Genomic DNA, 17,853 nt, shown 5'->3' on the forward strand with positions numbered 1-17,853 from the left:
AATATCCTAATTATTTTTGCATCCAATCTTTTCCAAATGTAGTTTTGTAATTACACAGTAAAATCTGCCAAATAATTACATGATAAAATTTGCCAAGTTAAAAAACTTGGGAGGCCAAAGTAGGAGGATTGTGAGTTCAAAGCTAGTCTCTGCAAATTAGTGAGACCCTGTCTTAAAAAAAAAAAAAAAAAAAGGCTGGAGATATGGCACAAAGGTTGAGCACCCCTGGTACAAAATCACTGGTACCAAAACCAAACAAATAAACAAACAAACAAAACTCTACCTGTAAAGTAAAATGACAAGATTTTAAGTCTAGTCTTTTGCTCAACTGATTTTTTAGAGATAATATTAGTATCATTCCTTAGTAAAAAATGAGATATACTAAGTTATTAAAATATGTCTAAACTTTAGAAATAGTGTCATAAAAAGTCTTCTATAAATCTTAATAGAAATATAAACTAGTAGCAACCTACAAAATTTACAAGAACATATAATAAAGAGGTTTTGATTTTTCTTTTCTTTCATTTAAAAAATATAAAATATGAAATATATAAAAAGATCTCCTTGTATCAAGAAAAAAGTAGGGATAATCTGCTACTTTCAAAAAGAAGTGAAAAATCTAACAGTATTTGTTTCAGTATTCTGATAATAAACCTAAGATTGATACTAATCCCATAGGTCCATAAGGCCAGAGTCTAAAATAAGGATGGACTTATGAGAAATAAGATGAAGAATCTACAATCAAAATAATAAAAACATAGCACTGGTTTTAAAAATTATTAGTAAAGTCATATCCAACATGAAACTATTAATAAGAGTAGAGAAAATTTGATGCCCAGTTTGAGAAAATACACAAAAATTACCTTCCATGAAAAGAAAATTTGGGGTAATCCAACCTATTTAAAGTAGTTTTGAAAGGCTTTTCCCCCCAAGGGGCATAAAAAGACTAAGAAACATCTTAAAAGTAAATATCAGTTATTTAGTAAATAAAGGATAGCACAAATTATGACCATGAAGGCTGAAATAATGGACAAATTCTTGAGTGAAAGAAATGATAACAAAAAAATCTTTTTTTCTATCAACAAAATCTTTTTTTAAGAGATAAGGAGCTACATCACAGTTTTATATTAGAATCACAAAATGGGATAACATTGATATCAAGCACAATTAAAATATCTACTTATTTGGCAAAATGTCTGATTTTCCTCAGAACCCACTGGGAGTTCTAGATGGCACAGATGACCAGGAGAGGGCAGCTCACCACTGCAGCTGTGGGTAAACTCAGAAGATGTGAATCCTTTTCTTTGCTATCAAGAGGATGCTCTACTTATACTTTCCATATTTAACTAATAAGGAAGATACCACCATTAAGATTTTAAAGCCACAGATAAGTTGGATAGTATAAGTCATTATAACAAGTAACTAGTAAGAAACTTTTCTGATATGCCAATTGGAGCTCATAAATAAGATGATGCTAAGTTCCTGCTTCTTTCACATAAACAGAATATACAGAGCTACCAATTATACGTATAATGATTAATAAATTAACTACCTTTTTTTACTCTAATGCACTTTTTGTAAAGAAGAACTACTTTACTTTTGGCAGTTTATTTAAATTTTCAGTTATCCAAACTCCTTATCAAAATAAATTCACACATACATAGTAAATACAAATAACTGCAGTTTATTACATACCCATGGATTTGTGGAGTGGAAGGACACAACCTCCATGTATAATCAATTTTAATACTGGATTTAACACATCTTTGAGATACATTCCATTTATAATATGTGTGCTGCTAGTATAAATTTAAAGATTTCCACTGTCAACCACAATGATCAAATATAGCTGCCTTGTTTTTTTTTCAACAACATGATAAACAATTGAAACAGTTTTCGAATACCAGAAAACAATACACACTAGCATAATTTACTATTTTTACACTGAAATATTTGACCCAAATAGTGATAAAATAATCTGAGTACCCAGAACTTGGTGATTTATCTTTTAAGAGGCATAACTCTCACTTACTAAGAGCTGTGGTTCTTATCAACAACAAAAACAATAAAAATCAGCAGAAAAGTTTTTGTTCAGTAAATCTCTTAATATTTATCTTCATCAATACATTACCTGCTGCTTAGATGTTTACCTTAAATAAAATTACAAGAAAATACTAAAAAAGAACAAAGAGAATATTGATTATATACATATTTTAAAAATAACTGTTTGAATATATAATTTATTCCTGATATAGCAAATGATGTGGCACATCAGAAAGTTCTGATTAAGTATCTCTGTCTAAAGGTTAGGGGATAGGGAAGAATAAAAGTAGTAGTTGCAATCCTAGTTCACTGATAATATTATTTTACAATATAGAAAACACAGTGTGAGAAGCAAAGAAGAGAGTGAGGGCAAACTGGAGTCTGTGTTAATTAACTATGACTTCTCTACCTTTGTACAGTATGATTGTTTCAACCACTGTCAGTTTAAACAAGAACAAAATACATTTAGAGAAACTTCCCCTAAAAAATACTGCTAAGGCTTTAGAGATGAAAAACATACTAATGGGGCTTTAGAATATACAGAGCTACCAATTCTTTAAAATTTTCTCTCACATAGGTACAAGGTTAAGGGAAAAGTATGGTAGCATCACTGCCCAAACTTTGGTTACCAGCACTGAGGACCAGTGAGCTATATACATAATTAGTCAATGAGCCAAAGGTCAGAATTAAATTATAATCCATGGTTCCTTCCCTTTAATAATAAAAAAAAAGGGATCCAAAATAATAAAACACTCAAGTTGTAACTTATAGAAAACTGAAAAAACCCCAGCAAACCAAGTCAGCAAAGTGTTTTGAGAAAGTATCTGGACTCTATTTCAAAGCCTGATTCAAAGCTACAGCACTGGCTACTACGGAGTTCTGCTTCCACAAAGCATGTACAGAAGCAGTAAAAATACAACTAGGGTAGTATTTTTAATTTATTTTTATTTTGGTACTGGGTATGCAACTCAAGGGAATTCTACTACCAAGCTATATCCCCAGCTCCTGATATTTTTTATTTTGAGATAGGGTCTCCTAAGTTGCCCAGGCTGGCCTTGAACTTGTGACCCTATATACCAGTTTCCTGAGCAGGTGGGGTTACAGGCATACAACATGTCTGGCTTAGGGGTAGTACTTTTTAAAACAAACTCAAGTGAACACCTACATGAATATTACCAAGTACGTGCTCCTAATGACTTGTCATTAAGGTCAAGTAGCTCATGGAAGTCCCGAATATCCCAATATATATAAGAAATTTTGGCAGTCTTTGCACTTTTTATTTTGGCAATACAACTGGGTGTGCAACTTTTGCAGTTACACAGGGCATGCTCTCAGAAGGAGTCCATGCTTGGGTTAATGCTTTGTTGTCACTATCTTGAAATTATTGATAATCTTACCAAATTTGTGGTTTGTAAATGGAGCATGAACAGAGGAAATGGGTCAGGTGTTAGTGTATGCACAAGCTGTTAGCCTGGCTGCCTTGCCCAAATGTGTACACCAAAGGCAGTCTAGAACACCACAAAACATTCAACAGGTAGCTAGGACTAAGCCCAGACTGACAGTGGCAACTGGGGCAGCAGCTCCAGGAAAGAGATGTGGCTCTGCTTTTGGGGATATGTGGTGGAAATGCCAGATTATTTATCTCTCCCTGGAATCTATCTCAGCAGTATATGCAAAGATATTAACTCTATAACCTGAGCACCAAAACAGGAAGTTCTGGCACTATGACTGTAAACTTTGTTAGTAAATTACTGCAAAATATAAGTATACAAGGACATTTGCACATTAGGAACTTATCAGAGTTTGTAAAAACATTCAGAATCTCTGGTTTTAAAAACATTTTGTATATTGCAAAGCAAACACCCACAGCCTTAGAAAGAGAAATTAAATTTAAAGACAACTGCATTTGATGGAGGGAAAAAACTACTTTTATATTTAGCTTTGGATGAGCAATTATTAACAGGGAAGACAATTTTTAAATTATTTTTTTTCCTTGAAATTGAAGATAACATGACAGGATGCATTAACAGACATTTTGAATTATATAGAAGAGGCCATCTGATTTCTTATATAGCTTCCAAGTTATGGCAAAGAAAATATTCAAATATCACTGTATAATTACAAATTAACAAAAATTATTTGTAATCTTGCATCTGCCAAAGGTGTTTGACATTAATTTAAATTATACTAATTAAAAATCAAATTGTTGGCTACAGATATGGCTCTGTGGTAGAGCTTTTGCCTACCATGCATGAGGTCCTGAGTTCTATCTCCAGCAAAAATATTTATATATCGCAAAAATAAATGTAATTGCTAAAAGTATAAATTTTCATAACATAAGAAATGAATTTGCAGAAAAACAAGGTTAGAAAAATCATAATTAATCACAATATTACAATGTTGAAATATTACTGTATTCAACTATGATACCCAAAACTTCAAAAATGATGTAGAAACTTATGTTGTTCCTAATATATTGCTATTATCTCTATCATATTTTATAAATAATAATGTTGCTTTTAAAAAAATTTGGAATTAAATGTTAGTACTGTACTTTCTTTCTGCTTTTTAAATAAGAGCACTGCATTTGCATTTTATACTGTATCCCACAAATTTTATAACCAGCCCCAACGCTGGGAACAATTCTTCTCAATGCTTGCTGTTGTCTTAACTCCTCTTTCTTTAGGGGCAATTTTAAATAGATATCCTCATCCTACTTGTTTTGTCCTTAACTCTCTCTGGACACTTTATTCTAACTCCTGGGCTGAGATTGCCAAGCCTGATCTTAAAGGCATGAGTTCTTAAGTACCTTTTTTGCTTTTCTATCTAATTTGTTACCAAAATATTGAAATTATCCTCAGAATATTCTTGAACTAATTTGTTTATCCCCAATATTCAGTCAGTCACTAAATCCTGTCAGATGTCCTTTGATGTGCTTCTTGAATCTGTGACTTAACCCACACTGACTGTGATCGTCATATGCAAGGTCCTCAAAAGTTTCTACTGGGAAGAGACTTGTCATCTCACACATTATCTTTACATTATTTCATCCGATCCTCATAAAGGAGGATCTAATGCAAAATGAACCTATTTTACAACTGGAGAAATCAAGGAGCAGTGAAATAATGGATACTATTCAAAGTCTTGATGAAAATGAATTGCTTAAAGCTATGAAGCAGGGATCTGATCAGAAACCCTCCTTCACACTGTGGTACCTGATCTCTTGAGTACTCTAATGTGCAATAATATTCATTAGATAAACTTTTCATCCAAGGCATTTTATACCTGACTACTGCCTAAGAAGTAAATTACAGCTTTAGTCTAAGCTTAGAATTTTAGAACCAGTCACTGCCTTCCCTGAATTGGTTTTTTTAAAAAAACATTTTTAGTTGTAGATGGACACAGTACCTTTATTTTATTTATTCAGTTTTCTTATGTAGTGCTGGGGATCAAACCCAGTGCTTCATGCATGCTAGACAAGTGCTCTACCACTGAGCCACAACCCCAGCCCTTGAATTGGGTTTTAATGTGTATTTAAAACATATATCTCCTACTACTCCCACATGACTCCATTTCAGTCTCATGTTACTAGATCTTTCTTCTGTTAGCAAAAAAAATTTCTGTCAAAGTCCCAACTCAAATGACACCTCCCTCAGGATCCCTTCCTTGATTTTCCCATCAAGAAATAATCCTTTACTCCTCCAAATTTCTATAGAAATTTATATGCATGATCATATAACACATGCTACATCCTGACCTTGGAAGGAGGTTCCATAAAGACTCATTTCTATATCCCCTTAAGACTTAGCAATGAATCAATATCTCATTTGGCTTTCACAATGCAGCTAATGTCCCCATTCACTCAAACATTTAAAATTTTGCCATGTGTGGACACCAAATGTTGTGGAGGCAGATATGAAGCCTAGGAACTCCATACACATATATAACTGCTCAGCTCCAAACTTCACTAAAATGACAGTAAAAGGATTTAAAAAGTCAGATGTCCTCCAATTGTCTTCTTCTGTTCTATGCAGCTAGGTGACCATTTTTTCTCCACTCCAATAAATGACTGGAAGTTTATTTTCTAGAAAAAATAACAAGATCTCCAGTTTGGGGGATACCAGACACTGCTGGGGGCTGGGTGTCCAATTTAAATAAAAGGGTTTAAAAAAAAAGCTGTGTGTGTGTATACATGAATAAAATAGATTCTAAAAATATACCTAATGGACCCCAGCCTTCTTTCCCCAGTTGACTACAAGCATATTGCCAACAAGGTCTTTACAGGCATAAGATCCAAATACTGCCTGGTACTCCCAGAGGCTTGGGAGGCTTGGGAGGCTGAGGTGGATGATCATGAGTTCAAAGCCAGCCTCAGCAACTTAGCAAGGCCCTAAGCAACTCATGAGACCCTTTCTCTAAATAAAATATAAGAAAGAGTTGGGGATGTGACTCAGTGGTTTGAATGCCCCTGAGTTCAATGCCCGGTACCAAACAAACAAAAAAAACAAACCAAATACTTTTTTCCAACAATTCTTCACTGGCCAAGAATAAAGTGAGTCCTAAAGCTGCTCACATGAAGAGTACCTCTGAAAAAGGGGCTGTCTAAATTTCCTTGGCTAAAGATCATGGTAATATGTACCCAAAATGAGTCTGGGCATTCGGTTAGTTGATTAGTCCTCCACTTTTAAATGAGTCAATAACTAAGGATTATGAAATAGCTGATAAAATTTAAAACAAACAAACAACAACAAAAAAATAGAGACCAATATAAAAAAAACTAGAAAAGGCAACTTGGACTTTTAAGAATAAAATTTAAAATAAAATTATGATGAATACACTCCATGAGAAATTATTAAATTCAAAATTGTTTTAAGTCCTTTTAAGTTGTTTTTAGACTTAATTTTCTACATACTTATTACTAAATCAATCAAAAAATGTTTTCCTTATCTAAATTTTCTCCTAAGATATCACACACACACACAGTAATCCACACTTATCTATGATTTTGGTTACTTAACCATAGTCAATCATTGTCCCAAAATACTGCACGGAAAATTCCAGAAACAAACAATTCCTAAGTTTTCAATAACTTTTATTATTGTTATAATTGCTCCACTTTATTAGTTATCATGACTCTTTTACTGTGCCTAATTTATAATATCATTCATATGTGTATATTTGTAGAAATATAATATAGCATACAGAGGATTCAGTAATATCTGCAGTTTTGGTCATCTGCGAGGGGTCTTGGAACATATCCCTCTTAGATAAGGGGGATATACACATACAATATATATTTTAAGCAACATTCAGATAAAAGATAATTATTCATCCTTGGAAAGTAAAAAATACATGAGTAAAATTAAGAAACTCAATAGACATGTAGGAGAATAACGTTGAGGAAATCTCCCACAAAGTACAGCATAAAAGACAAGAAATATATAATAGAACTAAAAAAATTGAAGAAAATTAGAGAATTAGTGCAGGGGGTTCAATATAAGAAAATCAGGTATTCAAGAAAGAGAACAAAGAAAAAGTAGAAAAGAGATACTTTCCAGAGATGCAAAAAGAAAATTGCATTTAAAGGTTCTGATATCAGAACAGCTTTAGACATCTCAACAACACTGGAAATCATCAATCAACAGAGCAAGGCCATCAAACTTCCAAAGGAAAATCATTTTCAACCCCCCCCCCCCATTTTTATATCCATGCATCTTCTCTCAGGGTATTACTGGAGAGGAACTCTTTCAAAATGAGGAAGTAAAGCAAGGAAGAGATAAAATGGGATATAGGAAAGAGAAGAACCACAACAAGAGAAAAGAAATTCTTAGTATACAAGGGAGAATTAGAATGATACCCAGTATCAGTTAATGTAGAGGGTGGTCTTGAACTTGCAATTCTGCCTCTGTAAATCTTAAAAGTTACTGTAATTTTCCCAGTTATGATAATTATCTCATGTACTGTTAGCCCTCCAAGAGACAGATAAAGCAGAGAGAGATATGATATTTTGAGAAATCTATAATTTAGGGGACTTTCTAGCATTATCTGTTGATTTGAAAAGAAACCATATCAACCTAAGGATCCTGAGAGAATGACCAGACTATCAAAATCCTGAGACTACCAGACAGATGTCATCCCTACATACCTTCCCAGACCCATCCTTCACTAAGTTCCCTTTAAGGGAGAGCCAGAAGTCCCCAAAATACATCTCTCACAGTAGAGATGACCCAATCTCCCTTGAATGTGTATTCCTTACTTTTTCTTTTCTTTTTTGGTAGTACTGGGGATTGAACCCAGGGCTTCACACATACTACACAAGTACTTTGCTACTGAGCTATGACCCCAGTCCCATAAATAAATTTCAGTCTCTCTACTGACATGTACTATAATTCTTTTCTATTATGTATGTCAAGAATGGACCCCACTTGTGCTGAGTCTAGTTTCCCTGCTTTCTTCAAGGAATCCTAGAACCCTTCCAGAGACATCTTTTCTCTGGTGGTAAAGTGCTATAACTATAATCTGTGCATCTGCAGTGGTACAGATATATACAACTATGGTGTATATCTGTAGTTGGACTTTGTAGTTTGGTAATTTGTGAAGACATTATTACTTCCCTTATAAGGTAGTGAACTAAAAAGACATTTACCTTGTCTCATTCACTTTTTTAACAGATCTTGGCACATCAATTTACATGTAGTAGTTATTAAATAAATGCTTGCTGAATCAACAACATAGAGATGGGATTTCCTTTATAAACGTAAGTTAATTTGCAGGCTTTTGTTTCACCTGCTCAGAAACAGAACTTCCTTTCTTCTGTGTTTTTGAAGCATCTTGTGAAATGCTTCATTTTATGAAGCATAGCTATTCTCTCATTAAGAAGGTGTTTAAGGCAAGCTGTTTGCTTTCTTCCCTTGCACTCCTAGATGCCACTATTAAGATAGAGCTACAATACTCTGAATAGAAATTGGTAAGGAGAACAACTGGGAACATGCAGAGTCCCTTTTGGTGATGGGTGCTGGCAGCTTCATCACTTCTAGGTTCCCATCCCATTTATGTGGTGTTTATCTCATCAGCAATGCCAAATCACTGTTTATGGGTCATGGCGGTGTCTTCACTGGACAAGTTCTACCATGTGCTTTACAGTATGCCTGGAAAAGTGGTCTCCAAGCCTCTTTATCAAACCTATCACAAATCCTATAAGATTATTCTCTTTTGCATAAATTAACCAGAGTAATTTCAATTACTTGCAACCATGTACCCTGTCTGTACAGTTAGCTTTGCTGACAATTCAGCACCCGGCCCATTTTACCTGTCACTGCTTGGCAAACTCTCCAGTAATTTCAGCTTCACAATCCTATTTTCCAACAAAAGATCATGTAATCTGTCAAATATTGAAATAGTTTTCATTGGTTTCAATCTCTGTACTAAAATTTGTAAGCAACTGGAGTTGGGGTTGGGCTCAACTGGTAGAATACTCACTCGTTTAGCATGTACCAGATCCTGGGTTTAAATGCCAGAAATGTGCAAAACCAAAATCTCAAAACACAAAGCACAAAACAGAAAAAAAAAGTTGCAAGATTTTTTATTTGCACATTGCAGTGATTAGATGACTAAATTACACTTACTAGTACAGAAGAGCAGTTCTCAAATATTTTAGTGTCAGAATCTCTTTTTTTAATATTTATTTTTTAGTTGTAGTTGGACACAATAGCTTTATTTTATTTATTTTTATGTGGTGCTGTGGATCCAGGGCCTTGCACATGCAAGGTGACCACTCTATTGCTGAGCCACAACTCTAGCCCCATAGGATATCTTCATATTCTTAAAAATGAATGAGAATCCTGGAGCCTTTAGTTATTTGGGTTGTATCTACTAATAATATCTACCACTTTAGGCATTAAAACAGAAAAATTTTTAAACAGTTCTCAACTCATTTGAAAATCAGAAAGAAGCTGGGTGGGGTGACTCAACACCTGTTGTCCCAGCTACATGGGAGGTCAAAGCAGGGTCATTTGAGTCCAGAAGTTAGAGGCCAGTCCAGGCAAGGTAGTGAGAATTCATATCCATAAAGAAAATGAATCAAAACTAAACACCAAAACAACTACAAAACCTATTACATGTTAAAGTAAATGACTTTTATGAAAACATACCTATATTTCCCAAAATGAGAAGAAATGAATAGAGTGGCAGTTTTGTGTTTTTACAAAGCTTTTAAATATTTGGCTGAATAGAAAATAGCTGGATTTTCACATCTGGTTTCTGCATTTAGTTTTATTGTGACATGTTGTTTTGGTTGAAGTATATTGTGGGAACCCAGAATAGTTCACCCACAAATAGCAAGACTTGTTGAGCCAAATGAAATTAAAAAGGAGCAGATACAAGAAAGTAGTCTCTCCTCCTTCCATTTGCCAAAAAGCAGGATATAGATTTACAAAGACAAAAAGCCATCCCCCTTCCTCACCAGAGGGAACAAAGGTTAACTACTGAAGGAAACTTCAGACTCTTATCTATACTTTGATGGTACTAAAGCTTCACTAGCTAGCCTTATTTGCTGTTTGCCTTTCTACAATTTGCCGCCCCTAGGGGCTCAAAGACCTCTTCTTCTATCTTGTAACTTCTCTAAAAATTTACTGCTTTTTGTTGAAGATGCCATTTGAGCAAGAATTTAAAGCCACCTGTTTGAGAATTACTCATTCCTGGGTGCCTCTCATGTATAAATGAAATACAGTATTTCTCCTGTTCATTTGTCTTTTGCTACAGGTGTCCATTCCCAACTAAGAACCTTTGAGGATTGAAGAAAAAATTACTTTTCTTCTCTTATGATAAAAAGATAACTTGACCTTAATGCAAGTTGGAAAAGGGAACAGTATTTCAAACTGTCTTTTAAGATACATAAGGAAAAATAAAAATAGTAATAAGATAGCTGGGAATGTTGTTCTTTGAAACTATATCAAACTCAAGAAGTGGTGTTATTTTTTTTAAAGATCAGTTATATTAAAATCTGAAATTAATATATCTTGCACTTTAAAAGACATGTGTTGTAAAGTATTGATAGTTAATAAAATTCTTTTTACTGCACTTTCAATACATTATTTTCTTTTGAAAACAACCTCTTCTTGAAAAGGTTCAAGATAGGAGGACATTAGGAAGCAAGGCTTAGGTAAAATCCAAGCTGTTGTCTTAGGCTGTGAACTTTGGTTAGCATCTGACTGCAGGCATCTAAATTACGACCTATGTGATTCAGCAACCTGTACACTCAGAAAAAGGAGCAATTATACCCCATTTGATTCAAATGTATGATATGCCAAGATCATTGTACTGTCATGTGTAACTAATTAAAACAAAAAAATAAATTACACTGTGCTCAATGACTCAAGATCATACATAGAAATTACTGGATTCCTGTTCAGGGATATTTCTACTAAGTATATATATTCTTCTCTTTATCTTCTGTCACATAGTATCTATTCTAAACTTCAGCAGAAGATTCCTCACAAAAGGATTTTTACTGTCTTGTACCAAATTCACACTGTTTGCTCAATATAAGCTCCCACTTTCCCTGCCTTCTTCAGCGCACTGGTTCAGAACTCTCTCAACCTGTTGTCTCCAGAACTGTAATGCCTACGACTCTAAATAAAGTCTTCTTTACTTTCGCAGTTTCTGAGTTTGAATTGATTAATACATTCATGTATAATTTTGTAAAATCATATCGGTGGGAAATACTAGTTTACTGAATTATATTTTGCATGTACTTCCTATTTTATCATACAAAATATTTTAAAACATGTGTATTAAAGTATTAATGGTTAATAAAATTCTTTTTATTGCACCCTCAATACATCAAGAACATTCTTACATGAAACTACCTTTTAAAAATTAAACTGCAAATGTGTAGAGGAAAAAGAAGATAATGATTTATTACTTGTAAGGTTTGATGCAACTGCCTTGATTCATGTTAAGGAGGCAGCTTTAATCATCACTGCTTTTACAATAGTGTAAATGTCAACATGGTGAAACAGGCAAATACATTCTTTGTACGAATATAAAAATAGATTTGAACTTGAAGAAACAGACTCTGTAAGGGGCTCAGGGACTTCCAGAGGTTCTCAAAGCTTGGTTTGAGAACCATTGCATAGGCTGTTGGCTAGTATAAGGGAAGAGTATATAGGTGGCACATGCCTGTAATCTCTATCTACACAGGAGAAGAGGTTTGGAGAAGACTAAGGTAGAAGAATCCCAAATTCAAGGTGAGTCTTGGCAATTTAGCGAGGCCCTGTCTCAAAAATAGAAAAAAGGGCTGGGGATATAGCTCAGTGGTAGAATATCCCTGAGTTCAATCCTTAGTACTGCCAACAACAACTACAAAAACTCTGACCCACAACTAGCTTGTGTTTTTGAAAATTGATAAGAAAATACAATGACCCAAGACCTATAAAAATTTGTGAATTCTGTTAACTCCTAAATCTTAATGGCATCTGAAAAACCCAACCCTTATTAGGAAGTCACCTGCTAGTGAAGATTTAAACAGAACAATTTAAAACATGTGTTGAAAGAAAATATGTTATTGCGACATTCATAAATTTAGGATAGGACAAAGATCTCAGGACAATTTCCTCACTATTGTTAATAATATTTGGCTATAAAAGAAGATCACACATTTATTTTTCTATTACTTGTATTCTGGAATCTAACATAAGTCATCTAGTTCCATTTTGATAAAATGAATCAAAAACAAAGTATTAAAACCACAGAATACCATTGTGAACCATTAACATCTATCCAATTATTTATGGAGTTTCTTTTGGCGGGGCAGGTACTGGGGATTGAATGCAGGGACACTCAACCACTAAGCCACATCCCCAGCCCTATTTTGTATTTTATCTAAAGATGGGGTCTCACTGAGTTGCTTAGCACCTCGCTTTTGCTGAAGCTGGCTTTCAACTTGTGATCCTCCTGCCTCAGCCTCCGGAGCCACTGGGATTACAGGCATGAGCCACCATGCCAGGCCTATCCAATTATTTGTAATCTTTTTTCCCTCAAAGTAACTGAATTCAAATTATCAGTGTTAGCAAATATCAAAATATAAACGCACCACTGGGCTGTTTAGACACTACCTAGAGGGAGAAGCAGTGGTAGCAATGTGAGTAGTTAATAATTACTTCAGCCATCATTTATATGCATACCATACTTTACAGTTTTAAAATACTTCACAGCTCAATTTCACATTGATTTTTGCAAGTAGGTAGGTATATTTTTTTAAGTAATTTTAAACCCAAGGATTTTTTTTTTTTTTTTAACTCCTTTTGAAAATGCTTTTTCATTTGAAACTCTCTGGTCATGAGCACTTCTCTACTTCTCCAACTCTCTCTCAAAAACAGATATTCATAATGATGAGTGTGAGCTCCTCAAAATTCCGAAGAATGTTTCCGATTTTTTTCTAGGTAAAATTCAAACATATTTAAAAAAAAAGTTAATAGCATTTTTGTTTTTATTACTACATAAGAACAAGAACTGAACATATTAATGGACACTATGTGATGTTTTGATACATGTAGACAATGTATAATCAACTTAAACATAACTACCTCCTCAAACATATATCACTTCTTTAGAGTGAAAACATTCAAAATTCTTTTTCTAGCTGAGACACATAGTACACAATGACCATCTATAGTCACTCTATGATAAAAGCATTTTAAAATTTCCCAAGTGAGACTCAGCAATGAAGGCAATAATTTCTCATTTATGATTTTTCCTATGGTTGTGAACATCATCATGTTTGTTCTAAATTTCACCAGATTTATTCTTTTATTCTGACAGCCCTTTTCCTTAACTATGTCAGCCAATTTTCAAATTGTCATAAGCAAAATTTTATATATTTAGAAAACACTTAAATGCCTATTTTGTTTATTACTTGGCATAAATACTGTTCAGACTAAAGAATCATGCCAGTATTTGATACAATTGCATTCACTAAAACCAAAAGTTGTCATTTTTCTGGTTGCACTTTCTCACCATAACTCCCACATAACTAAAACATAAGGAGAGATCTAGTGACACCATTATTAGTGGGCTCTGCTATACATCCAATCATTCCAGTAACAGTCATCTTTATTACTTTACTCACATAAAAGGGATTTTTAAAAGTGAGGCTTTAATTGGACATGTAATAAGTCAAATTACATTTCTATAAATATGTGTTGATAGGACAGTTTAATTTCATAAACAGACCATCATTAAAGTCAATTTAAGCTATATCAAAGAAATATTAATGTTTCTATCTATACTTATGAATCATAAAATCATTTTGTTTTTAATCTTTGTTGAAATGACTACCAAAAGTATTAATATTCCCACTCATTTCACATCATCTGTAGTGATTCAAAGAATTAAAGTAACAGGAAAACCCTGTGGGAGTTCAATGTAAAGTTTTTTGTATCCACCACCTTGATTCTGTTGTACAGATCACATGATCGACTTAAACCAAAATATGTGAAATATGTTTTAAATTTGTTCTTTTATTCTTCAAGTTCATTCAGTCTCCATGTGCTTAGTCAAATCTGTATCATGTACATAGATGAAGAAGAAAAAGTGGATCAGTTGAATGAAAATGATGAAGGGTCAAAAGTGCACTATTAATGTCTTTGACTTATCAAGGTTCATTAAGAAACAACTTAATTAAAATTTGTTTTGATATTGATGCCTGTATTCTCAAATCCTGGAAAGCCAATCTTTACTATAAGTGATGCAATTTAACAAACTTTTTTCATAAGTTATAAATAGTCATACTATAATTTTCTCATAAAAACAAAGAACTGCCTGGTGTGGTGGTGCACACCTGTAATCCCAGCATCTGGGGATTCTAAGACAGGAGGATCACAAGTTTTGAGGACAGCCTCAGCAACTTAGCAAGGCCTTGAGCAAATTAGCAAGACCCTAAGTTTTTCCAAGGAATTTTAAGTTTTAACCCAAGGGGCACTTAGCCACTAAGCTGGATCCCCAGCCCTTTTTATTTTTTTGAGACAGAGTCTCACTAAATTGCTTAGGCCTCACTAAGTTGCTGAGTCTGACTTTGAACTTTAAATCCTCCTGCCTCAGTCTCCCAAGGTGCTGGGATTGCAGATCTATACTACCACACCAGTATGAGACCCCATCTCAAAATAAAAAAAATTAAAGGTTCTGGGGATGTAGCTCAGTCATAAAGTCCCTTGACTTTTCAATCCCCAGTACCAAACCAAATCAAATTAAAAAAAATGAACTATGATAATAAAAGGATAGCACGATCTAGTTATTGTTCTTTTATTTATTTTTCAGAAAATAAGGGAAGTCACATTCTGATTTAAAATAACATAAAAGTTGAACATTCCAATGAAATGTCTGCTGTCATATCTGCAGACCTCTTAGAAGCCACTGTGATTATACACATCGGCATGTTTGTTCCAATTTCACCAGATTCATTCCTTTTTTATGATAAATGGTTTTACTTATGGAAGTGCTTATGAATTGTCCAAAATAAAAATGACTCAACCATTTTTCAATATGTAGAAAGAAACAAGTAGCTCATTTTAATATCAATTTGAGATTTTTCTGCAAAAGTCTGAAATTAATTCAGTCTGTTCTTTTAAATGGGGATCTTAAGAGACCTAAAAGTATGACTCCACTTGTAACACACTAATAAAGTTACCTTTAACACAAAATAATTCCATCATTGATTATTAGCTCTCAAAACAGCAATGTTGCTCTTCCAATATGGTATTATGCTGTCTTCACTATTATACCAATAGGTGAGTATGATATAGTAAGTCAAAATCAGCACTAGTTGGCTAAGGGTAACTTAAATTACATTGACTGATAATCTAAATTAAAACTATTATTTGTAAGGTTATCATCACTTCACCTTGTATGTTAGTTACACTTCAGATTTCACTTTTACACTAATCAGAAATCTCTGCATTTTCCTCTAGTGGCTGCAGAAGACTGTTGAGTTTACATTTGGTATGCTACCACAAGTAATTTTTTTAAAAAAATACACAGATGACAAGAGAAAGACTGAAATTAAAGAATTCCAAAACTTACTATTAAAATCATATTCAAAGTATATTAAATTAAGACCAATGATTGTTATGCTACTTGGTTCTGGCTCATTCGGGATGCATATTTTTTACTCTTGCCTTAGGTAAAAAATTAAAGACAGATTTTATAAATATTTGGGAGTTCTTTGTAACAACTTTTCACTCAATGTTATATACTGCTTTCTGATAAATACCAAATTTTTTTTATAAGTTATTTATAATGATGCAGAAAAAAAACTAATCAACTTGGGATATACTGAGGCAGTTTCAAAGCAATGGGAAATCAACTTCAGGCTCTTCAAATAAGAAATATTACATTCCATTTTCATAAGTACAAATTTCACAAAAATTTGGTATAGTTTATAAAACTATAAAGCCTACAATAGACATAAATTATTAAATAATTGTATGCTTTTAGGAGGAGGTTTTTACAAAATTATGAATACAAATAAATCTAGGTTTTATATGCTAATAAAGGTAGATAAGCCAGAACAATGGGAGAAACACAGAAAAAATTAAATTAAAAACACTAATGTAAGCTAATACTGCTTACATATGAACATCAAGATGCCAAGGGACCCAATACAATCCTCAGTCTAACATTTTCAATGGCACAGCCTAGTGATCACACGATACTGGTGATACTCTCTAGTTACCCCTGGCAACCTTTCTCAACTGTAACGATGCTACCCTACAATAGCTTTCACTGGGCAGCTTTCTCTTCACTTAGCTGAATGCTCTGGGACCATCTGCGTCGGCAAGCATAAAAGGCCAGCCTGCCTGTGGGCCCGTCACTCTGAACACCACCTCTCTGACCCTGATTAAATACAACTTTCAATCCTTTTTGTCCTCCCTGTTGACTTCTCCTATTAAGGGAGCCCTTTGACAAAGAAAGCGGAAGAGTGGACTAACTGCCCCCAAGAAAGGTGATGTCTGATACTGCTCAACACAAGGATTAGCAAGCCAATACATAACAAAAGCAAGTTTGAGGGGGAGGGGAGAGGTAAAGAAAAAAATGGTTTTAGCTAGAGCTTTGACTAATTCAGTAGGTACACAATTCAACAAATAGCTATACAAGAGGCCTTCTTTCAGAGAAGTAACTATAGCAGAACAATAATTTGGAGAGATACCTTTCAACATCTTGACATAAGGCCATGACATTGACAAAAACACCATATTTGTTTTTTATTTGATTTTTTTTTTTAATTAAAAAGGAAACATAGTTAAGGACAAGAAAGATGGTGAGAAAGAGAAAATATAAAGAAATCATAATTGTAACTTACTGTCTTGTTAGAAAACAAGGTAGCAAGGCTTATTAAACTGACATGTGAGTACTTAAATATTTTAATAAAAGTGAAAAAAAACCTTAAACATTCCAAAGAATTATTTTTGTAACTCATCATGTTATAAATTCATGTTGATAAGTCATAAAAACTTCAATTTAAAAGGACTAGTATTATAGAATAAATTGGCTTTAATATGAAGAGTTCATTTTAAAATGTCTAGGGCAAGATGGAAACTTATAAATATGATCCACGGTTCTTTAAGGTAGTCTAAACCCACCAACAGGGTAAAGGATCAAAATTATCACCTTCAATAATTCCACCACTTCACAAATAACTCATATGTCTTCCTGTCCTCATATTTGGCCAACTAATAAATGAAGGGTCTGACTGGCTAAACCAACAAAGTGACTGAGTAATGCAAAAAATTCCTAATACATCTTGAAAGGTTAAAA

The 17,853-nt window shown here is 33.7% G+C and overlaps 1 protein-coding gene and 1 long non-coding RNA gene across 5 annotated transcripts in view; both read right to left on the reverse strand.

Moving 5' to 3' along the window:
- The window catches only part of Zcchc7 (zinc finger CCHC-type containing 7), a 220,488-nt gene that overhangs the window by 87,450 nt on the left and 115,185 nt on the right, over positions 1-17,853 (reverse strand). The gene's annotated exons all lie outside the window — the stretch shown is intronic.
- LOC125610692 lies at positions 4,253-16,921 on the reverse strand. Its single transcript, XR_007340692.1, has 3 exons — positions 16,911-16,921; positions 5,784-5,788; positions 4,253-5,057 (listed from the first exon to the last, which is right to left on the reverse strand). It is a non-coding gene; the product is annotated as an uncharacterized LOC125610692 (long non-coding RNA).

The sequence above is a fragment of the Marmota marmota genome, unplaced genomic scaffold, assembly GCF_001458135.2.
Source record: "Marmota marmota marmota unplaced genomic scaffold, marMar, whole genome shotgun sequence".
Classification (NCBI taxonomy): Eukaryota; Metazoa; Chordata; class Mammalia; order Rodentia; family Sciuridae; genus Marmota; species Marmota marmota.